The 25918-nt window shown below is 36.8% G+C and overlaps 1 protein-coding gene and 1 long non-coding RNA gene across 8 annotated transcripts in view; one reads left to right on the top strand and one right to left on the bottom strand.

Annotated features, from left to right (window-relative positions):
* Nucleotides 1-25918, bottom strand: part of Ssdp (Sequence-specific single-stranded DNA-binding protein) — a 701465-nt gene that overhangs the window by 218291 nt on the left and 457256 nt on the right. The window lies entirely within an intron of this gene.
* Nucleotides 1-25918, top strand: part of LOC138707829 (uncharacterized) — a 488719-nt gene that overhangs the window by 132814 nt on the left and 329987 nt on the right. For both annotated transcript variants that reach the window (XR_011334387.1, XR_011334386.1), the window contains exon 3: nt 985-1419. This is a non-coding gene — a long non-coding RNA (uncharacterized lncRNA). The remainder of the gene's footprint in view (nt 1-984; nt 1420-25918) is intronic.

Here is a 25918-nt window from a genome sequence, read left to right as displayed (position 1 = left end):
GTCTGTTTTAATTCTGGCGGGAGAAAGTTTCTGAATGGGTTAAGAGAATGCATGGTATAGCACACTCTCTTGGACATTTCCTGTATTTGGCATTCCCCATTTAAATTTTCGTCCCAAGAAAATGCCGAGGTTTCTGACGACGGAATGGTAAGGAATAGTGGCATTATTTACTGTAATAATTGGGATATCACATCATATATTATAATACTAGGATGTTCATTCTTTATAGAACACCACATAATGTAACATTAACCCATTATATTAATATTTGATATTTTTTTCAATCACTATTTTATTTTATTTATACAAAATAATTGTTAATAGGTGATCAAAATGTTTTTCATTTACATTTGTACATTACCATTTCTATTCTTCCTGTTTTTCCTAGTTTCTCCTTGTTATTCCACAATGCATTTTTCTATCCACGTTTACACCAATCCAGAATTATACCATTCATCTCTGACCCCATACATATTTATTGATTTTTTGTAAATTGTTCCTGTACATCCTGTGCAAATATGCATATTTAATTGTGCTTCCCTTTTCCAAACAAGTGCCCACCCACGAGCCTTTACATATTTTTCACTACAGAAATACATTTTAATGACTCCACATAATAATAGCATCTTCGCAAACTCTTCATCTGTCATAGACAATTACAATATGCTGTTAAATATGCATATTTCTCATAAAATGTAATTCTTTGTCATTTAATCATGTTCACCTTGAGTTAGATTGTTTTTAAAAGTGTTTTAACAGGTTTCAAAATTTCAAAGTTTATATAATTAGTCGCATTCTTATATTATGCAATATTGATTTGTACACTATGCACAGACATCTATACAACTGTCTGAAGATGCCTTATACAGGGCGAAAACGTTCACAATATAATTGAAATGTGTTAACAAAATATATTTTTTTGGTTCACATTATAATAAATAAGTCAGAGACAGAAATATTGAAACCATATTATTTTTCTTCCAGATATAGTTCACTGCACTTCGAACCCAAGACTTCCAGATACAGTTTACTGCACTTTGAACCCAAGACTTCCGGATACGCCGCACTAGCCTGGACGCTGCCACAGTTACGGACTCACTCAAGTTCACTCGCCCTTTTACTCATTAAATCACACGTTCTCAAATCTTCGGTTCGCGTGGCTTCGCGAACTTTCCAGAGGGATACGTTTCTAGATTTTCCCCCTGTTCCTTCTGTCCGCGTCGCTCCACCCCGCGCTACAGCGCCTTCCGAAGCTCGAGTTTCGTCTCCCCGCGCCTTCCCTCGCACTAGATGCGTGCGCAACTTCCGAGGCAACCAGATCTTCCAACATGGCGCCACAATATGCTGGCTGAAGTCCTCCAGATAGTACGGGGTTCCTGTGCTAATCTAGGGGCTTAGGACTCCGGCAGTAGAGCTGAGGTGAGACCTAGTTTTATAAGGGCTAGAGTTGTAAAGCTGCGGTAGACTACTATAGAATACAAAATGGCAGTGTAGAATACGGTGCTTTTCCTAGTAGCACTTGTAGAATACTTCTCGCGCCGTGACGCCGTGTTCTAAGGCAGTGGTATTCAACTGGTACCCGGGGTTGTCTCAAGGTGTACGCATCCCACTGATTATGTATGTAAAAATGCTGACATATTTGTTTTATTTTACTTGTTGATAATTATTGCATTATATTATAGTTTCTTTTGAAGAATTAACTCTTGTTTTTCCTAGCTTCTATAACATTTTACTTAATCTACGTAATCATCATAATTATTTTCATTTTGTATTATTATTATTATTATTATTATTATTATTATTATTGCATCAATAACTACTGTATAATAATAATAATAATAATAATAATAATAATAATAATAATGCCGGTAATAATAAAATAATTTATTTTTAGTACGACATCAATCTAATCTTTTGTCAATTCTTATATAATTGCAATAAAATATTTAAGGTGTCATATAATTGAGAGAGGAAGAACATGGGACGTGGAGGAGGTAGAAAGTGAGTGCAAGTAGTGAGAGTGAACCATAAAAGTTATCCAATAAAGTAACAAAGTGATACGAGAATTGAACAAGTAATAGCAAGGATGTATTACAAATATTTGAACACTGGAACAATAAATGAGACAAATAATAAATACAGTAATGTAGATGAGAAAAAAGAAAAATTAGTGAATACTAGTCAGAGATAAAAAGGTTTCGAGATAAACAGAAAATTAGGGATAACAGTAATGAAAGATGACAATGATAGTAGAGATGGATGTGTAGACTGCAGCCGAGAATGTTTGTAAACAAGAGTAAGGTTGACAGTATTGCATAGTATTCGGAAAGGGGGGGGGGGATTGAGGGAAGATAAAGAAAATGAAAGCTTGAAAATACTGTATATCAGAAAGGATAGAGGAAGAAAATAAACTGAAATAAGGCTTTAACTTCAGGTAATTGGAAGATAAAAGAGAAGATATAGATCATAGTAGAAATATATTAGAATATGTGATTGAATGTAATCAAGTGTAGTGGTGGACCGTATGCAGAAATGTGAGGGAAACCACTACCTGAAAGCCGTATGATGATATTAAATATGAAATATAATTGCAATGCAGTTTGGGGGTACAAATATATTTTGGGGGTACGCTAGCAGAAAAGGATTGAATAGGCTCTAAGGCATCCTGCCCGTGGTGGGAATATAATGGTGTAGCAGACGGTTGACTCAAACTCGTTTCCTACTGCGCATGTCGTCACTTGGGAAGCAGCAGCGGCGCGCTAATTCGCACCGCAGTCCTCGAGGAACAAAACAAACAGCTGTTGTGTACGTGCACGGGGTTAATTCTTTGTTTATATACATTATATTGAATGCTATTCTTGTATCAGTAATGCTATTAATGTGACACATTTTTAAATCGATGAGGTACTTGGAATAACGCACATCACACAGTGACATTTGAGCATTACCACAGTATATTTAGCGAAACTACGTCTATGGGCCGGTTTCACCAACCTTCAGTAAATCAGTTCAAATGAAACATTAACTACTGAACATTAAAATATTTAACGATTCACTAAAATGCGAGCTGCTCACCAACCAAATTTTCTTAACTTTTAATGAACAGTAAATAATGGCTCATTAAGGATAAATAAATGCGATCTATGAATTTTTCATAACTATATCAGAACTCTTTATACGAAACCACAGTCTACTATATTGCATATCGTGTACAGTATTAGAAAACAGTTTTGTTATGTCTCTTGGTAGTGGAAATGTTGAAATTTTGGCCGCGATTTACATGAGTACGTTTATATGCGCTGTCTCCCTAGATTTCAAGCCGAGCACCTATTATATGCCTCGTAACGCTTATTACGTCTCGGCTCTTTGGTGGAGCAGTCATTAGTATGCTGGCTTGCCAACCGTGGGACCCGAGTTCGACTCTCGGTGAGAATCTTTTTTTTATTAACGTAACTAATTTTTATACATGCTATCTTTCTTCATTTTCTATTTTTTTCTGTAGTGAAACGAATTATTTCGCAACTCTGGCTCCACTAGGAGAATTAAGAAAACTCTTGGGAGATCAATTTTCTTCCCGAAATACAACAAAAATAAACAAACAAATTAAAGAAAAATAAAAAAATACACATGTGAATCTTATACTTTGTCCACATGCCACTGGCGTCTATCACTGCCTGGCATCTTCGGGACATTGAGTCCATCAGATCGCGGAAATAGTTCTGGTCCTCAGCGAAATCTTCCCAGGTAGCCAGAACCTGATCCTACAACTGATCTGGATTTTGAGGTGGGTTGTCTCGATATTTGTCAATCCTCCTCTTTTTCATGCCTTTGCGTGAACCGTCTTTGAACATTTATGGCGGTGTGCGCGGGGTGGTTATCCTGCTGGAAATGAAATTTCCTTTGGAAAGAAAATTATATATAAATTCCATGAATCCAGTTCTTTTGCTTCTGTTTTAAAGCCAGTGCAAACATATCTGATAGCTAGCTATAATACAATTCTAATAAATGAAAGTTAATATACCAATTAAGTTTTGTTATGTTTGAATTCATATTATGTATTAATTTACTAATATTTCTTAGGTATAGTTATAATAACCACTTTCATGTGTTAAAATAAAACTCATTTGTATGTTACTGAGTTGACTAGTTTCAGCTTTGTTTCAGCTGTTTTTATGACATTCTAACCCAGGCCTGCAGAACTCGTAAGGAGGGGACATATGGCGACAGCCTCACTCCACTTCTATTGGGGATGATCGATTTCCCCGTAGGGTTATTTACCTTCTCTTGTCGTCAAAGGTCCATCAGTGGCGGCATGTAATTTTCAAAAAGGATTGTAATAAATTCATTGTTTTTATAATGCGTTATCTCGTTTCAAGGTTTACAATTATGCTAGATTTCCTGTTGGTAGTTTCTTTGAGATTTCTTTGCACCTAACCTGTTTTAGATTTTCGAAAACTCTCCTCCTAGCATCACCGACGGAACCATAAATTTATAGCTTTTAAGTAATGAACCTTGAAAGTCACTATTAATTTCAATTCAAAATGAACACAACGAGTGACGTCCTTAATTTTACAGTATATAAATAAATAATCAATATACAGTTCGTAATAATGAACTTACCCGAAAGTTTGTGCATTCTATAATTCTTAATATGGACTTTGTTGAAATGTAGTTTAATATGGAAATGACGAGTGGAAATAAATTGGATGGGACACAGTAAACAAGCAATTCTTTCGTCTTCAACAACAAACTAATCATATTCCCATTTCCTTTGGAAGTAGTATTCCTTCACGGGTTTAGATTTTGCCATGTTGCAGTTCTCTTTAAACTGCAGTACGCGTATTATTTGTTTACTTATTTTCTTACTTATTTAGGCCTACTTATTTACTTATGTATGTACTGTTTTATCTATCTATCTATCTGTCTATTTATTCATTCATTCATTCATTCATTCATTCATTCATTCATTCATTCATTCATTCATTCATTCATTCATTCATTCATTCATTCATTCATTCATTCATTCATTTATTTATTTATTTATTTATTTGGCTAGAGTGCGTTACAATGTTCAATGACAGCATTGAAATCCGGTCATATAGCTATCACTCACTTACCAACGTACAATTTATTTATCGTCATATTACTAGTAAAACCAGTTAAGACCAGTAATACAAGTTTTGTAAAAACAGGAATTAAAACTTTATTAATGCACGAAAAATCATAATAAATTCTTCAAATAAAGTAATTGGTTTGTTACCTGCAAGCAGCATTTCGGACTTATTTCATTTTAGCAAAATACAGAGCACGGAAAGACATGTCGGGGACTGTACTTAACTTATTTTACACAAAAAGTGGATTTAATCGGCTTTACTAATAATAGGACGATATAAGCTATACACAGGGAGATCTTTTTACATTATATGCATACATACATTTTAACATTTATTTTACATGTCTTTTAATTTACTTATTTCCCTCATTCATTTTTCTCTTATTTTCTAAAGGTATGTTTCTAAAAATTTTATTACCTGTTCATTTGTAATTCTTGATAGTGTATTGTATACCTGCCGCCGCGAATGAATGTTAATGCAGCCGAGCGTAACTAGAACGTCATGACCGCGCTGGTAGAAAAGGTGGGACGGTAAGAAAGGGGAGTATAGCAGTCGCTCTCAAGAGCTACAGTTCTGCAGGCCTGTTCTAACCTATGATCAATTTCTTCTAAAATTTTGAGTACCACGATCTTCGTGAATTTTTGTGTCATTCAAATTTTCAAAATGATCGTTACTTAAATGGTTAACATTATTTTCATCTGACTCTTAATTTTCGAGCAGTTCCCGATATAGGCCTAACAATTCTGCGTCGAAACGTTCCGCCATTTTATATTGCAATTAATGAACCATTAAAAATTTAAAATTCGGAAATTCTATCACTAAATTTAATGATAGTTTTATTGGTTCGTTTAGGCTAAAGATGGTTGGTGAGATATAAAAATGATTTAATGAACCAGTAAATAAATAAAAAAATCATTAAAACCTTAGTGAGGAAGTTGGTGAAACCGGCCCATTTGTCATAAACTGAATGTGTAATGTAAATTTAATTTTAGTAGGTAGCTTTATAGTTATTTTTAGCTCACAAATTATACTGCTGTTTCAATAATTCAATTATTTACTGTTAAATAATTATAATATGTAGGTCTATTGTAGACGAACTGAAGAATTGTTACATCTGAATTTTGGTGAACTTGTTTATTATTTTTTAAATTTAGATTCAGATTTTTTTTCGACGCGTGTTGTTATTTTAAATTCCGAATGGGGTGACTGTATCCACCTCTTGTGCTTAAAATTGTTTTATGTTTTAAACATACAGAATTAATAAAATTTAGCATATTTAATTAATAACAAGTAATATAAAATGCCATATTTGGTTCTGATTTCTTGGTATTCATAATCAATTAACCTACTCCACTTCCAAAACCTTACGGAGTTGAGCTGAGCTAAGCTAGCAAGCTGCGAGAGAGTTCGCAATGCTTCCCGCGTGACGTCATCACGTAGTACGAGATCTGGCGAGACTGCGCACTGCTTCACCATTATATTCCCATCACGATCCTGCCTAGGACTCGCGTTACGGAATGCGCGCTGGTGAGGGAAGAAATTTTCTCATGACATTTCGGCCAGTGTAGGGACCGATGCCCAACCAGCATCGTGATGCACTTCGGAAACTGCGATAGGTTGCGAAATCGGGTTACGAAAGCCAGTTATAACGGCTGGAGGATCATTGTGCTAACCATACGATATCTCCATTCTTGTTGGATGATCGTGCACCTCTACTTCGGTATGTGGACGTGAGGCCGGTAGCCGGCTTGTCGGTATGGACTCTTAAAGGTCTGTAGCGCCACGATGATTATTATTATTATTATTATTATTATTATTATTATTATTATTATTATTATTATTATTATTATTATTATTATGCAAGGCTCTGCTTGTTGCATAAACAAATGACGATATTATCTATCAATGCTATTAAAAATGACGATATTTAAATAGATTCTATCTACACCGTAGCTTCGTGGTCTAGTGTTCAGCAATCGTAACATTCGTAAATATAAATCTTGAGACCCCGGGTTCGATTCTCCCCCTAAGCATGAAAATTTGTCGTTAACGAGACTATTTAATATTTCCACTCAAAAAAATTGAAGCTAAATATCTGTACACATGTAAAGGATTTCTGTAGGCAGGAGCTTTTCAGTGTTCAAGTAAAATTCTTAGAATGCGTGCTAGGTCTAAAATGTTGAAATTGTATGGTATACAAATCATCAACAAAAAGTAAGCCAAATGCAAATATTGCGTATTGATTACCATAATACAGTGGTAACTGAACACTTAAGTCATTATTTAAAAGCAAATCTAAATAAATGAACTGGATTATAAAATACAGTATTCAAAATTATAATATCTGAATACTAAATCAAATTATCTAGCTGAGACTGAAAATAAATTCAACTCTAACAACGAAAATTGTATAATCAAACACTTTCTTGACTACTCAAAGCGTAAGTTAATTTCTAACAATTTAAATCTTTAACATAATCTCATTTCTAAATCAATGAAACTGAAGACTAATTCATATAAACTAATTTAAGCTATAATATGATTTTTTTTTTCACAGAAACTCTTAATATATGATTACTGCGGTAACTTCTGAATCTATACGAATTCCAGGAACATCGTATTCCAGGAAATTAAATTCCTATAAAGGAACACTAATATTATTGATAGTAAAAGATGAGTTTATTATTTCAGAGAAGTAACACAAATCTAATTAAATATATATTTTATATATCACACATACGTCCAAATTACCACTCACATTATAACACTTATAACCAGCCTACAAATGGATGTCCTACAAATATATGATTTTGTAACTCCTAATTAAAGAATACTTCGATTCTTATACATGGATTAAAGTTTATTTTCTAAACAATACTACGAATTCTACTACCATTTCTACCGCAGAATACTCTATTTTCGTGTTCTACAAAAACTACCGGAACAGTAATTATACCATAAATCCGCAACTCTAAACAGGGATGGAGCTAAAACGCCCGTCTGTCATCATCGGATTCACGAATACAAATCTGGGCCTCGTTTCGGACTTGTACAACCATCACATAAATAGGGCGCAAGCCTAAGTACAAGGATCCGATACGGCCGGGTCCACCATCCGAAAATCAAAGTTTTCACAGATCGGTTGGCAGTAATAACTAAATCCCTTTGAAAGCACCGCATGCACATCAACGTCCGCAATTAACATCTAGGTTTCGCACGCATCTCGAAATCTCACAACAGTAGTTACCATGATTTATAACCTCGGTTTGTCTCTATAGGGTTATTTTATGATGCCATTGGTTACGGGCACCTAAGACGACGTCTGTTTTGTGTAGCAAATTGTCGATCATTCTTGTTTGTTATATGATACGGGACGGAGTAATGGAAGTGTGAACGTGCTCCGCCACTGTAGTTCAAGTGTTTCGTTTCTTCGTCAGTAGATGGCAATGGCATCCACATACGCCTGCGCTCCTTGCGGAGCAAAGGTGACTCAAGTGATGCAGCTTACTTCTTTGTACGTTGCGTGTACTCACTCGCATCACGATACGTTGTAGTGGGGAGACTGTCAGCTGTTTCGGCCCGTCTTAGCAGCCTGAATTGATATATCGGAATTATGATAACAGTTAAATTTAATATCCCTGAACACTGAGGATCCAAATTGGTGTCGTGAAGCTGATACTTGCTTCCATATTACAGAGTGACTCAAACTCGTACAGCGCGTTTCCAAGAAAGAATGCGGGTACACATTAGTTAACCCATATCTGCCTAGTGTTGCGCTTTCGCAACAATCTGCATTAACTATTTTTCTGCAAAAATGCAAAAGAATGAATTACAAAATTAACTTTTATATCATTGTTGTGTATACTAGAAGAATCAAAGGAGCCTGCAGCACAATAATTAACTTCCATTTCAGTTTCATGTGACGGTGCGAAAATTATGAAAATATTCAACAAGAAAAAGTTATGGGCACAAATGGGTTAACATCACATTAAATATAAAAAAAAGCTTTCGTCACATCACGTGGTCAAATAATTCACTACAATCAATAATTTTACTTTCGTTAATCTTGAAATAACAGAATTAACAGTTGTCACACGTTTAAAAAAATCTCGTAAATAAAATCGTATAGGTCTACTTTTACTTAAAAAATAACATTCTGTGGTGAGCCCTCTCGAATTCAAAATGTTTCAATTTGCTAGGCTTAGATTTTACCAGATTTTCGTCGTCAGACTTTGAAATACTTGATCAGTCTGTCTCCGGAGTTACAGTAGCGGGCAAAAGTTTAGAGCACCCCTGTTTAAAAAGGTATTATTTAACATAATTGCAACACAATTTTTTATGGGCAATTGTGAGATTGTGTAGTTGTAGAGGATAGCCATACAAGCATTTTAAGAGTTCTTGGGACTTGTTAGCTTTTTTTCTTGAGGAGTTATGACAATTTTATGTTTCTTTGCATTTCTACATTTTTAATGCGATTCCGATTTTTCAAGAGATTAAAATGTGTGTCTTAATGTTCGTTTATTGGTTTCAAGGTGCACCAATAAACACATTTTAATAAAAAAAATATTCAAAACTTTATTAGATCAAAAATGTGCAAGCCATCAATTGAAAATGATTTTTTTTAGGGTGGAAAAAAGTTTTTATTTACAGTTTTCGCCCACTGTGTTCTTTTTTCTTCTCTTTCCCATGTTGCAAGAATCTGGAAATGCAGACATAATAGTTAGTGTGAAAGAATGTGGCCTGTCGAACAAAATTCCATCATTCACCCCCCGCCTCCACCCCTTTTGGGATGGGACGGAAGTTGCCGCGGTACCTGCTTTAGAAATAGTAAGTTGTAAACCATTGAAGTGTGAGGACTGCGAGACTACTCTTTACGAAATGGGAAGAACATCAGTGAGTGTTGCAATTAAATGGCAAATAGTAGCGTTATATAAGGACAAAAAAAGCCAAGTGCAAATTGCGAAAAAATTGGGGGTGAGTAGACATTGTGTTCAAACTACAATTGCAAATTACAATGCAAATAAAACAGTGGAGGATAAACCTCGTAGTGGTCGACCCCGTACAACCACTCCCCAGACTGACCGTGCAATTCTTTGTGCTGCGAAAAAGAGGCGCTCTGCTTCTCTAAAAGACATCCAACAAGAAGTCGGAGTCAGCTGCTCTACATACACTATTGGGCGGCGACTTCGAAGCCAGGGGATGAAATCAGCAGTTGCGGTTTCCAAACCATTGCTGACTGTTGCAAATCGTCGAGCACGTTACCAATGGTGTAAGAAAGGCTGAATTGGACAGTAGAGAAATGGAGGGCGGTCATGTTTTCCGACGAATCATCATTTCAACTCTTCTCCAACAGTCCTCAAAGAGTTCGTCGGCAGAGCCATGAAAAATATAGTCCAGCATGTCTTGTCCCCAAGGTGCAAAAAGGGGGTGGCTCTGTAATGGTATGGGGATGCATGAGTGCAAAAGGCACAGGATAATTGTGCTTCGTGGAAGGGACAGTGAATTCTCAAAAATACATTCACATTTTGGAAAACTACATGCTTCCATCAAAGAAAAAGCTTTTCGGACGGCGAAAGATCTGGCTGTTTCAACAAGACAATGCCCCTTGTCACAAGTCCAGATATTGTATGTCCTGGTTTTCGGAGAAGAATATACCGCTGTTGCCCTGGCCTGCTAGATCTCCGGACTTGAATGCAATAGAAAACGCCTGGAATGAAATGGAAAGGATTCTGCAAAGTAATAACATGCCAAGCCTACAAAACCTCAAGCTGGAACTGGCAGCTGCATGGAGACAACTTGGAGAATCAGATTATTGTGAAAGACTTGTGCAATCAATGCCTAACAGGGTGCGAGAGTGTTACAAAGCCAAAGGTGGTGCTACAAAGTACTAAAGTGACCTGTGTTTTGTAAAATGTGAGCTAGATCTTTAGTTTTTTAATAAATGTGTGTTTTTTCAGCCCTGAATTCATTGTTTTTTGTGTCTGGCTTGAATATTTCGCGAAATATGCTAATTTTAGTATTTTTTCTATATAAATTCATGTGTCAGTCGTCTAAAAACCCATGTGTCCATATCTAGAAAAATTTTTTGTGGGTTAAATGGCAGAGGATATATTAAAAATTGCGAAATTTCAAAAAACATAAAAATAAACATATTTCCTAAACAAAAGCTAACAATAAGTTCAAAATTGCATCTAAGTCATAATTTTAGTAGTATTTGATAAATATAGAAGTAGCAATTAACTCCAGGAAAATCTGTTGAAGTAGCAACAAATTATTCAATTTTAAAAGTGGGTGCTCTAAACTTCTGCCCGCTACTGTACCTTCAAGCACTGCTTATTCTATAAGTTGCGTTCATGAAGTCTCGTTTTAAGGTCATCCTATACTTTTTCTAAAAAAAAAAATAAATTATTTTGGGACTAGTGTGGTGTTTCGTGCATTTTGAGAGTTACACAGCAATGTAGTCTATCTAATTTCACTTCTCTCTCTCTCTCTCTCTCTCTCTCACACGCACGCACGCGCGCGCACACACACACACACACACACACACACACACACACACACACACACACACACGATCACTGTCTAGATATAATTTAAATCTGTCGCTAATTTTCAGAAATGTTATGCATCAGATTTCTTATTTTCATTGTGGTCACATACATATCCTGATCCAAATCTCATCTTTTAATTGCAAGTTCCCAATATCATTTGCTGACCTGCACCCCAAAATAGCACAGCTCTCCTCCATTGTGCTTAACATTAGGACGCAAATGTTTTGATACAGCCATATACTAAACTACTGAATTTTTTATTCTCATTTTAGTTTCGAAATAACATTTCATGCACACGTGCTTAAAAGTAACGTTCTCAATCACACGCGTGTAAAGTAAGTGTTCAAGAAACGGACTTTTCAACTATTTCATGTCGTCGCGTTCCTGCAGTAACTCCTATGTCCAAAATATACAATTTTTCAGTCGGGAGAAAAAACACATTTATTCGTCCTATGGCAGCCGTACATAGGAGAGTGTGAATTCTTACATTTTCGAAACAAAGAAATATAATTACATATAGGAGATTTTATTATTTGCTGTATCACTATTTAAGTTATTTAATAGAGCAAAAGTCTGAAAATCGATAAATGCCACATAGAAGTTATTGCAGGAACAACGACAATATTTATTAGAGATATTTACAATACAATTATTCAGATTCTAAAATTAAACATCTGGATATGACAATACAATTTTTCCTCTTGTTGGACTTATTAATATTAAGTTGCAGATCATATTAATTCCAGCGTGTTATTGTTCCTGTAGAATTTTAATTTCTGTGTGTATTTCCTTTTTCCCTAGAATCATGCTTGCAGTATCCTTCCTTTCCATGGAATCCCTATGTATCATTAAGCAGCGTAAGATGAACGACAACCTCCATCTACCTTGAGTGTTAATATATCAACTCCTGCATCAGCTAAGAATGTAGCACATAACCATCGAAAGCAGTGACCTGTAAACTCACTAACACTGGAAGACAGAAGAACCTTCCGATAGATACACAACCAATCGCATTTATGTCTACAGGTTGCAAGCAGCATTCAAATTTCATATTCATATTTATTCATGCATCACGCTTACTGGCTATGGTTCGCCACCACACTGTTGTATACGGGCTACCCATAAGCAACACGCAGCATTCAGAATTTCTATACATAATGAAACCCGACGATAACCAATGTTAGAAGGATGTGGGTTTGCATATAGTATATGCGAAGGGTTTCCAAAAATTCACCCCCGTTATATCTAATGCCGTTATTGTAAATAATCTTGGTACAATGGTTTTTGATTTAATGGAGTGAATTTTAATGAAAGCAAAAATGTCTTCAATATTATCCACGCGCAAACAGGCTAGTTTCGCCCTCTTGCAGGCTCGAGATACACCAACAATCAACACTATTTTCATTAATAAATACCTTTCATCATCTGCTGTCTGTATGAATTTTTGTACTTCTCTCTTCGAAAATACTGTACATTTTTCTGGTAGCCTATAATATATCGATCGCATTTTCTTTTCAAGAATGCAATGGCATTGTACATTTATTAATATCCACTTTTTATTTTATTTGGATAAATAGTTATTCGAATCGTCGGGTACTGCATAGTAGAAGCCTCCGAAAAATACGCCAAGACCATTTTTTTCTGCAATAGTTGGTACTTTTTTTTCCCATTTACACCAACTTCGAAACTTTCGCTGAGTTCTTTCGTGTTGTTTCTTGGAGTTTTGTGGGATTACCGTGGACAGGACAGCTTCTGCAGCATTTTCAATATCAGAGTTTTCCCAATCATCCACTTCTCAAGGGAATCTTCGCAGTTATTCTTTTACATGTTTCAGTTTCAATAACACGTTTTATACAAATGGTGTCAAATGGATAATTAATTTTAATAGCAACCAATATAATAAGTGGTCACTATTATGTGACAAAAATAAATTGGGTTTTCTTTACGAAAGTAACTATTTCAAAACGACTCTGAAAAATCATGGCGTGAAAACTGCGTATTATGAGACATGTTCGCTCGTGTTGGTGGACAATTTTCACTTCTCGTTCGTAAAACACATTTCGTAACTTGTTGCATGAATAGCTATCTTGTCGTTCTTGATTTGGTATCCTCCACAAGTACACCTTAGTATCTGAACCAAAGAAGTTAAGCTGCTTTCGGATTTTCTATATTGAAAATAATTATTAATATGCTTTTCTTGGAATTTGTCCTCTCCCGATTAAGCTCCATCATAGAAGACATCTTTCTAAATACTTTCATTGTAGTTCTAAACGTCTACAGTTTCAAGTTTGCAGATATTTCTTAAATATTTTGTTTCAGATGTCAGTCTCACGGCACTTAATTTTTTAGGGTCCTATGCATAGACATTTCGCTAGTCCGCGCTACGAGGGTGCTAAACTAGTCCCGGCTATCGACTGATTACTTGTACAGTATTCATATCATATCATGTCGCTAACACTACTTTATGAATACGAAAAACGTTAGTTCGCAGATCATCCACCGGAAACCCGCGCTAAGAATGACTATGAATATGGCCCTTAGTGTATTACCCGGCAAAACGAACTTCCGACTTAGCCTTGTAGATCAGAGCGCTGCAGTCGACCAGGTGACTTTATGTTACGATACGATAACGTCACAGCGTGTTGTTGCACATATTTCCCGTGTCTGAAGTTTGCTTTGCCGGGTAGTACCAATTCCGCAAACTGAAACCCGAAAGCTCGAAAGTCACAAATTGAACTGGAAATATTTAAAATACCTTGTGCCATTTCAAGGGAAGCAGTGTAATTATAAGGTACAGAGAACATCAATCCAAAATTCAGTCTGCTAGGGGATGAACGGTGGCAAGTGCAGCTACCGACACAAACCACAGCTCGCATTGATTTCACGAGAGCTGCATTAGAGATGGATCCTTGCAATTTTTTCTCTCTTTTACGGAGGAGGGAACCGAAGGCTCACACTGCAGCCTGAGGCTTATTGTGCTTACCACAACGGTAGCGTTCTTGTACAAGTATAGCACATCACATAGTGAACTTAACCCGGGCTATAGTATGGATGATGGTGATATCTGAATTAATAATGGCGAAATGAGTCCGAAGCCAACGTCGAGTCCACACCTGTGGAGTAACGGCTAGCGCGACTGGCTGCGACACCAGGTGGCCCGGGTTAGATTCCAGGTCGGGGTAAGTTACCTGGTTGAGGTTTTATCCAGGGTTTTCCTTCAACACAATATGAGCAAATGCTTGGTAACTTTCGGTGCTGGACTCCAGACTCATTTCACCGGCATTATCAACTTCATCTCATTCAGACGCTAAATAACCTAAGATGTTGATAAAGCGTCGTAAAATAATCTATTACTACTACTGTACTACCAACGTCCAAAATTACTCAGAAATTCTGCTTCAATTGGTTGAGGGAAAACAACGTAACCTGATAACTTGTACCAACCAGGATTTGAACAGGTGCCCGCTCGTTTCACAGCCAGACGTGCTAACCTTTACTTCACAGCGGTGGACATCGTTGCACTTGGGCCGTTTCGTTTAGGCCCTATATGTGATGATTGTCAAAGTCCGACAGATGGCCCGAGTGGCTTTCGTGAATACGACGCTGACGGGGGGCCATCCTCCCTGGGTTCTGCACGTAAGATCCCATCGTCTACTGACGAGCCCGAGCACGGAGTCCCAAGCCCTTACAACCAATATCAATATCGGAAACCCTTACTCCCCCAAAATATCACTCCAGCCTATTTTTACTATTACAAATGTGAAATGAGGGGAAAGTGGAGTGTGTCGCTGAGATGAAAGATAAAAACGGGGGTACCCCGAGAAAACCCCACTACAGCGTATGTTTTGCCCACCACAAATTTTACCCAGATCTAACCGGGGACCGAACCCGGGCCGTTTGTGTGGAAAGCCAGCGCGCTAGCATTGTAGCCACAAACGCGGTCTGTGTCAGATAGCGTGAGAGAACTCTTTTACCACTGGAGGGGATCCCTACGACCTAGCACTGCAACTTTGAAGAGCTTCTGTGCTATTCCCAAGTTAAGAGTATTCTCAATCCACACCAGTTGTTAGTCAACTGTCCGAAGACAGGTCTGGACCTCACAAGTGGTACCAACAAGGCACCGTTTATGAGGCGACTAAGCCAGGAGATAGTTTGGCTAGTTTCTTCCCCCTCCCACATCAGTTGGGTTCCGAAGCGGGCAACACCGCTCGTCCCTATATCTGCATCTTCCGCGCGTCGCTAGCCGGCTGTCGTGGAATGCTACGGTATCAGACGGCGTGATAATGACGCTTAGTCGAGAAATAAGAAACGAAGTACGAACTTGTCTACAAAAACTTGTCACTTTAATTTTTTTTTTTGAGACAGGAATCATGATCACTTGCGGAACACAAGACAATTCTACATGGCTACTCGAACTGGACTTCGTTTGATGCTAATATTGTGGTAAAAGGTACAATTAGGGCAGGAACAGCAATTTTATTATATGACATGTAGCATATAAATTTAACCGATGTGTTAAATAGCTTTTATAAGCCGACGACTAAGAATTTCCTAATTTGGAGTTCTATCAAAAGTACGCTAGTACGATAGTAAATTGACAATCCGTGATGCCATTATGTTGAAAAAAATAGTATTATTTCCTTTATCGATTTTCTCAACGTGTAAAATGCATTTATGTATATAGAGTGAACCGTAAGTAATAGGGAGTTCTTGAACCCTCGCCGTACGCTAAAGGTTACGTTACGTTGATGTCACCCTAGATCATATAGGCCCTATTGTATGTAACAGATAAGCCATCGCTATGTTAAAGTCGGCAGCACTTTGAAGAGAACAATCGCCAGGATCGCCAACCGTCCGCCGTAAACGAACACGAGATGGCAATACAGTCGCTAATGCAATTCAAATGGGAATCATAACGTGACTCCTTATGTAACAACTAGATGGCAGCGTAGTAAACCTGACAAAAGTTGTTAACGTCAAAGCCTATAAGGCCGATCTAGCTGGGGTATTATTGATCTAGGATGTCACTGATGAAAAAGCCAATCAGAGCCATTCACCTCACGGTATTTCAATAGTGGAACTCGCTATCTCTAGCCGGATAACGTGGACGTGAATAAAGTTTTCCGTAGGCCTAATTCGGTGTTAAAACATGGTATCTCGTTTCAAATTTACCATTGTGGATAATATTTATCTACTTAGAACAGTTCAAGATGCATAACTTATTCAAGCCGAAGTACAAGAAGGTTCAGGGAATAATTTTTCGTTGAGATTCCAACAGATAAAAGGTTGATTCGTGAGTACTCCGCAATCGAAAACGCTCCTTTTTTTAACTCTCTGTAACTCGGAATTAATCAAGATTTTCGGTAGCGACCATTTTTGAAAGTAATTTCCATTCTTTCTAACATTTATGTCGCTTTGACTCCCTACCTAACGCGAAAAAAAAACGATTACTGCTTATCAACTTTTGAAGGTGTAAATGTCTATTCTGAACAGATTATATTGAAGTTAATATTTGTTTTCTTACGTTCCAAAAAAGGTTTTCATTTCGAATTTGTTTCTATTACTTCCTTAGACACTGAGTTATCAATTAAAAAAATACAGCGCGATTGACTATCATAGAAGCTAGGACATGATAAATGTTGAAGGAGCGGGAATATCGTATAATGATTATTTCCGAAGTTTTACGAATGTTAACATAAGTCACCAAATACGTTATTACTGACTTCAACATAGCGTACGACGAAGGTGCAAAAACTCTCTATTTTCAGTAATTTCAGGGGGCTATTCTTTGATATATTTCATACAAAAATGTACAATACAATTTCGCTCGTTTTTGCTTCATTTTCGAGATGAAAATAGGTTTATGTGGAACATTTCATAGCGTGTTTTGGGAAAGCCATTGATTTAATTCCCAATATGTTCAGTAAATTTAAGAGAGCAGTGCAGTATGATGATAAATTATTAAAAGAATTATAGTTTTGTCCTTTAAATGTGCACAAATTTGATCCGAACATTGTGAAATTCCTTTACAAAACTAAGTTACATTTGCTGGAATCAAGTTTCTGCACATTTAAAGGACAAAACTAAAAACAAAATCTCTGTTCTTTTTATGCAATCACATATTTACTAAGCCACATTAAACATTTCCATTACTTACAAATAGTTTGACGAGAAGGATGTTGACTAACATTGTTGATAACATAGAGCACTATTTCATTTAACTAAATTAGTTATTTAAATATTGTTTCCTTATTTAAATATCCAAAAACTTCCTGCTTTTTGTGTCATGTGGAATAAAAACAAAGTCGTAACTTCCCTAGGTAGATTGTTTTGTCAATCAAGCATTAAAAAGTGATGTAATTGTACTGCAACAACTTCGAACGCTTGCGACCGACCGAGTAAACGCTTCAACTGATCGATTATAAAAACTCGACTCCATGCGCTCGAGCGAATCATAGCTCGGCTGCCTTCTGTACAACCGAAAACTGACTAGTGAGCTTCGGTCGGTCGTTTTCATGAGAATTCAGAGGTCTATTTCAAACACATTCTTTTTTAAGTTAATGTTTTGTGTTCCATATGTTTGTAAACTATAATAATTAAACAAAGTTAGTAATATTAAACAAATTTATAATATTTTCTCAATTGTCAAAATAATACTTTTCCAGTAAATTCTCTACAATTCGAACTTTCATTAATTCACACTGAATTCTCTACCATTTAGTCGGAATTAGTGAAGTTCTACTGTAGACCTATGTATCTAGTACGATTTCTGAGCTTCCGCATAATTTCTGTTGCTATTACTGCAAATATATAAGCCTACTTCTGAATATTACTCCAGAATATCGTTGTTTACTGCGATCAAAGCGCACTACTGTGATATTTCTCAGTATTCCTCAAATATGATACGACTAAGAGGCTAAAACGGCAGGTTCCTCTCTTACCCTTGCACATAGGAAAGAAAGTGATCATAGCGTATTTGAAGATACAGCACTCTTCACCTGGAGACACTGGTGAAGATAACGAAAATGTTATGTAAAAGATAATGTCATGACCTAACTACAATTTCCCAAAGACAAAATATAAGAAATTTATACAGAATGCGTATTTTTTACAGTGTATTAATTACAATTATCACAGGGAATGATAATTAGCAACGAATTGGGAGAAATTAATTACACCAGATCAAAAGGAATTTTACCTTAAAGGGCAATTGTTGAAAGTAACTGTTAATTTTAAGTTTTATATTTCAATGTAGTTCAACGAAAATGTGCTGCCGCGTCTGGCCGGTTTCTCGATGTTAACTCACCTCAATTTCGTGCCAGGACTAACAATGCGTGAAGATCTACTTACTGTGTATGTCCGTGGCATGATGCATTATTGCAGAGAAAAATTTACCCTCTTCTTCATGCACTAGTACATTCCTTCGTAGTTTAAACACACGCACACCAATTATTATTATTATTATTATTATTATTATTATTATTATTATTATTATTATTATTATTTTATTTTTAAGGTTATTTTCGACGCTTTATCAACATTTTAGGTTATTTAGCGTCTGAATGAGATGAAGGTGATAATACCGGTGAAATGAGTTCGGGGTCCAACACAGATAGTTACCCATCATTTGCTCATATTGGGCTGAGGGAAAACCCCGAAAAAAACTTCAACCAGGTAACTTGCCCCGACCGGGAATCGAACCCGGGCCAGCTAGCCGTTACTTCACAGGTGTGATTATTATTATTGTTATTATTATTATTATCATCATCATCATCATCATCATCATCAACTTTTGTCACAGAATTCAGACTCATACTCAGCGATTACTAATTCCAATAACGAACATGCACGGGGTAGGCCTATACTTATGTGCAATAATGCATCATTGTTAATATTATTTTTTATGTATTTTGGACCTTTTAAATAGGCATCACAAGCGCAGGGATTTCTAGCCTTTAAACAATGTGTAAGAATAACGCAGAATCTCTTTTAAGCGTAAGCCTCCATACAATTCTGTAAGCGGAAGGTATCTAGACCCCTTGTCAGAGGGTACAAGACGCTCAACGCTTGACATTCTTGAGTTAAAAGGTTTGCAGACATATCTGAACCTCTGTTCGCTTAGTGTACAACGTACAGTTGTCGTAAATCTTTCTGAAAATTGCCTTTAGAATTGGAGTTTACAGGAAATATTTTTCTCATTCATTTCTAAACTTCCTCAAGAGAATAGTTGAGTTCCGCATAAAAAATGTTTAATGAATTAATCACACATTTCTAAATCAAAATAATTTTATGTAAAGTCCAAGATAATCACAATAAGATTTTATATTTTCAACAGTACTTCTGCTTGCCTGCTTCTGATGGGCACTTCAGTTGCGTGTCAGATTCGTTCGAGTAAAAAACTGTTCGCATCTGATATGGATAACTGGTTGGAATTTGGTAGTTTGTAACAGGAACACAGAGCAGTAAATTCGGCCGTTAGTGCTGCATCAAAGCTCATCGAGTGATACAACTTTTAGTATTGTATGTCAATCCGACAAAAATCAGCCGTGTGTAAACAAAAAAGAAATTACCATGATAATCCCAAGCCAACCTTTCCCAGCCAATGAACGAGCTTAATGACTCTACATCGACAAATGAGAATCAATTACACTGATCGTTAAAAGCATGCTACTGAAAATTAATATGCGAGTTATCGTAGGCGTTATTATAGAATAGTTTTTAATTATAGTCCTAGGTTTATTGCATCTACTATTTATAGATTTACGTTTATTTTATTTTATTTCTTTTAGGTTTATTTTATTTTATTTCATGTAATTGAAATTCTTGTATATTATATATCACTGCCACCGGGTGTATACCCAATTGTAGTGTTAATACATACATACATACATACATACATACATTACATACATGTGGTAGTACTGTTTATATAATGAAAGAAGGGATGAATGAAAGAAGGAATACATAAAGAAATAAATCAATATACAGTTAAATAAATAAATAAATAAAGACATAAATAAATAAATATTATCTTACTCTCTACAGTAATATCCTTAACAATTGTGCCGTTTTCAAGGCTATAAATAATATTTACTTTGTCAGAAATACTTATGGCGAAGTGCATCAACATCAGTTAAAAACGCAGTAATCATAGATTACGAAACGACGATTAAACAGTACCAGTGGTTAAAATGTAATTTGTGTGCACCATTCATAATCACCGATTACTTAAACATGGCTAGCTGACACCTCATTTCACCAAAGTAAAGTCTACAATGGTACACTGTTTCTACAAAATGACTAAAGGAAAGCATCCATACCGCTGCAAAGATAATAGTCAACGTCTAAAAACGACTGCGCTCACTCCGTTCTACATTTTTGCTTTGCATTTGTTTGCCTTTGGGCGCTGTTATACTTGCGAGCTGCATTTCTTTGCTTTTCAGTGCTGTTAGGTTAAAATCGTACAAAATAGAAAATTGAATGCAAAAATGGTTATATCCCAATGTGTGGTTGAAGTATCGATAGACTTAATTACTACATTTAAATATATTATATAAAAAGCTGGAATGTCTATAAAGAAAAAGGATGCAGAAGGTAAGTAGGAATGTGTATACGATCCAGGACCAAATTTACACGAGGGAACTGTTTATTATCCAACGATCCATCCATAACCTCTCTTTGTTCAGTCAGTGACATAGAGAAAGAGATATTCGAGTATTCCCTCTTAAAATACAGAAAATAACAGTTACATAATATATATATATATATATATATATATATATATATATATATGCACTCGATCCATAGGAGAAATATGACTTTTTGTGTTATTTCAAGTGATCCATTTGTAGATTTTGATAAACGAAATCCCTCCTGAAATTTTCTGTCACCTAATTCCTCGTAAGAATTCTCTCTTTCCACTAAAGAAACTTCACGCTCACGCTCTATCCAAGTAATTCAAGTACTGTACAATAATCGTCTTCGAAATAAACATCTGTGGCCTGGCCGCCATTTTGATTTACTTGCTCTACTAATCACTGATTATCTCTTTTAACCGCTCGAATATGGCCAGTTAGAGATTACTGTGGTTAACCTCCTATTTAAGTTTAACTGAGGTCGATCCACTGTAAAATTACTTAACCAGGGGTTAGGTGACAATTTTAACCGGTGGTTACACTAACCGACATTGATGCACGTGGGCATTAGACTTCAAAGTGTTGTGACACGATACCTTACCGGTTTGCGGGAGCCTGAATTCCCGTCACAACAGACCACGTTGTACTTATTGTATTTCTGCTTTCTTTACACTCAAACGCATTCTACTAAATCGACGGAGTAGTGTCATACGATTAGTTTTTAGTACGGAATAAGACGAAGTATGTAATGTCTTGGTTTCCTCTCTCATTTTCGGACATTGCACGATACCTAGCAGTCGGTACAAGGAACATATGCAAATTTAAAAATATATTTTAATTTGCTTATACGCATATATTTTGTGAATGTTTACTCAATTAATAAGAGCAAAAATTGCATCTACTCATTACTATGCGTAACTACGCACTACTGTGCCTAACATCCTTGTGCAACTAAAGCATAAAGGGGCACGAGGAAAGAAATAAGGAGAATATTATGTTTTATTTATCGACGCTCGCAACTGCCGAGGTTATATAAGCGTCGCCGGTGTGCCGGAATTGTCCCGCAAGAGTTAGTAAATCTACTGACTCACATGAGTCTGTCACATTTAAGCGCACTTAAATGCCATCGATCTGAGCCGGGATCGAACCCGTAACCTCGGGCACAGAAGGCTAGCGCTATACGAAGTGCGCCACCCAGGCAGACGTAATAAGGAGAAAGCGAGCATAAGGAGGAGGATAGGTTCTATAGTGAGGATCACATAAGAACAGTTCCTAAACAGCAAATATTGCCGTCTTGTCAGTGTTGCCAACTATTACCAGATATCACACGATCCTGCATACTAAATGACTTATTTACTTACCGTACTTTATGTTGGAAGGTAATTCTAAATAATTAAATAATTTGTAACATATTTTCGTAGGCAAACTATACGAGAAATGGATCAACATGTTAAGTATTTTGCCCGGCAATACGAAATTCATTGGTTTGACTAAACAATTGTCTCACGAGACCTAACCTAAAAATGTAATTTGTTTCACCACATGAAATTATTAGTACTAACTCCGAAAACTTACCTGACTATAGTCTTGAATTATAACCACAACGCAACGGATAAAATAACTATTATGTGTTAATATTAATACTGATATTGATTATTAGTACGTTCAAATTTCACTAGCTTCCAGTAACTGGCTCAGAAATCTAGTACAATTTTAATTTCATGGAACTCCAGTACCGACAAATATTGTCTATATTTGTCTCAGCTGCCAACATATCAGTTACAAAATCACTACCATTTGTAGTATTTGTCAGTACTGAAATTCGAAACGAAATTGGCATAAGAAAATTCAACCTGCAAACTTGAAAATCACCACAATCCACTAGCATATGTAGTAATGGGGGGAAAATGGTTAGGTTTCACCCTTAGGGTATGAAGTAAGCTGACTCGGACTTTACAGAAACTCTGCAAATATGAACCGAACATAAGGACTCTTGCCGTGTTTTAGCGAATTCGGTTATTTTAGTTTACAGAGTTCTCTTCTAAGTATTGTTGAATGCTTATGGAGCAGGGCCAAGTTTGTAAAGTCTTGATATCCCTTCTCATGTTCGAACATTGCAAAACACTATTAATTTTCTACTACCACCATAGGCAAAATTAGCACTACCAAATACAAAACTGCCACATACACTAAAGACACTACTACTGCCATTACACAACTAATATTATCACCGTCACTACACTATTAATACTACCAGAGCCACTACCATTAACTACCACCGCGACTACTATTCATAGGCCATTATTATTGATACCATTGCCAGTGCTATTAATGATACCACTGCTACTACTGTTAATAATACAATCGCCGAAATAAGTCAATAATACCACCGCCGCCACAACTGTTACCGATACAAACGCCGCCAAAAAATTAGCCGATACCACCGCCGGCACTACTGTTAGCGAAACCACCGCCGCCACTACTGTTAGCGATACCACTGCCGCCACTACTGTTAGCGTTACCACCGCCGCCACTACTGTTGGCGATACCACCGCCGCCACTACTGTTAGCGATACCACCGCCGCCACTACTGTTAGCGATACCACTGCCGCCACTACTGTTGGCGATACCACCGCCGCCACTACTGTTGGCGATACCACCGCCGCCACTACTGTTAGCGACACCACCCCCGCCACTACTGTTAGCGACACCACCGCCGCCACTACTGTTGGCGATACCACTGCCGCCACTACTGTTGGCGATACCACCGCCGCCACTACTGTTGGCGATACCACCGCCGCCACTACTGTTAGCGACACCACCCCCGCCACTACTGTTAGCGACACCACCGCCGCCACTACTGTTGGCGATACCACTGCCGCCACTACTGTTGGCGATACCATCGCCGCCACTACTGTTAGCGATACCACTGCCACTATTGTTAGCGATACCACTGCCGCCACTACTGTTGGCGATACCACCCCCGCCACTACTGTTAGCGATACCACCGCCGCCACTACTGTTAGCGATACCACCGCCGCCACTACTATTAGCGATACCACTGCCGCCACTACTCTTTGCGATACCACCGTCGCCACTACTGTTAGCGACACCACCGTCGCCACTACTGTTAGCGATACCATCACCGCCACTACTGTTTGCGATACCACCGCCGCACTGTGGTACGGATCGCTTAAAAGCTGGTCAAAAATCATTTTTTTAACTTCTATACATAATCTTTAAATCACATTTCAATAAGTCTTCAATACTTGACCTTAAAAAAACTACAGGTCATTTATTAATAATAGCATACAAGTTTCACGATATATTTGTTCAAATGTTACATAAATCTAACTTGTGTAGTTTTACCTTAGTGATATGATTTTAAAAGAGCCCTGATCAAGTTTTAAAATGCAAAAAAATAACAGTAAATATTTTTATTATATAATTCTATATGTCTTTTACATTATACACACTAACACCTAAAATTAATAATATGTTTTAGTACTAATTACAATTTTTTGAAGTAAAGTATTATTTTTAAAAAGGTACTTAAATATATAGAAAGTTTAAAAAATGTATAAATATGTACACTGTGAAACTTACACAGCTGTTAAGGGAAGCCTTCGTTTAGGGAATGTTGAAGGTTTCTTTACCAAGGTTATCCAAGGGTAACCTCTACAAGCCCAAGACTACCCCTGCGGGCTGTTTCCTTAATTCTCATATGCCATAACTGTGACAACTTATAGTCATAACTCGCGTTCTGTTTACTTACCATTTAAGAGGGGGTTCTTTCCAAGCTGACTGAATACATTAACTGTATTCATTCATCTTGATACATTCGTGGTTCAGGGTGAGTTTTTTGTGCAAGTGCAAAATGAATTTTTCTGTGAGTCGCCGTGAACTTTACCATAAAATTAGACAAACGAATCGCGTAAGCAACAAGAAATTTATATCACGTCATAATAATAAATTTGAAATTAATACTTATTCTAGTGCTACAAAAAAAAAAGATATACAATGTCGTTAGACTACATTTCTTTCTTCCGTATTATCAGCGATGGGTGAAGTGAGGTTATAGTGAAACAAATTTTTCAAACATATTCTCGTTGATTAGATCATGACATAACATTGCCTACTGAAAATATTTCATGTGTATCAACGCCGAAAAAGCATACCGACATTCCAAGCACATCGGGAAAGCGGGTCGCGGTCGTCCTACAAAAGTATTTGGGGAATTGAATGAAAGAAGTAAACGAAGAAAAGCAGAAGAAAAGAAAGAAAATGTGTCTTCTGAAGAGCTCTCTTATGCTACAGTAATGAGTTTAAGGACAGAAGATGATGAAGCAGCAGCCAAATTGTTAAAAGAAGTAACAACCACAACACCAAGCAGAGGCAAAAGAATTCGTGATTCTTGGAGGAAAGAAAACAAAAAAGGAAAGTAGGCCTACTAGACTCACAAATGAAGAAGCTCTTTCATTAATAATAGATTCAAATCTGTCCAGACATCAGTATGAAGCAATCAGAAAAATGGCAGTTACACATAACTATGATCTCTACCCCAGTTATCACTCCGTTTTAGAAGCTAAAAAAGAAACTTACCCCAAAGGCATACAAG

The sequence above is a fragment of the Periplaneta americana genome, chromosome 10 (assembly GCF_040183065.1).
Source record: "Periplaneta americana isolate PAMFEO1 chromosome 10, P.americana_PAMFEO1_priV1, whole genome shotgun sequence".
Taxonomy (NCBI): Eukaryota; Metazoa; Arthropoda; class Insecta; order Blattodea; family Blattidae; genus Periplaneta; species Periplaneta americana.
Note: the sequence above shows the minus strand (reverse complement) of the source record. Positions and strands in the feature narration are given on the sequence as shown.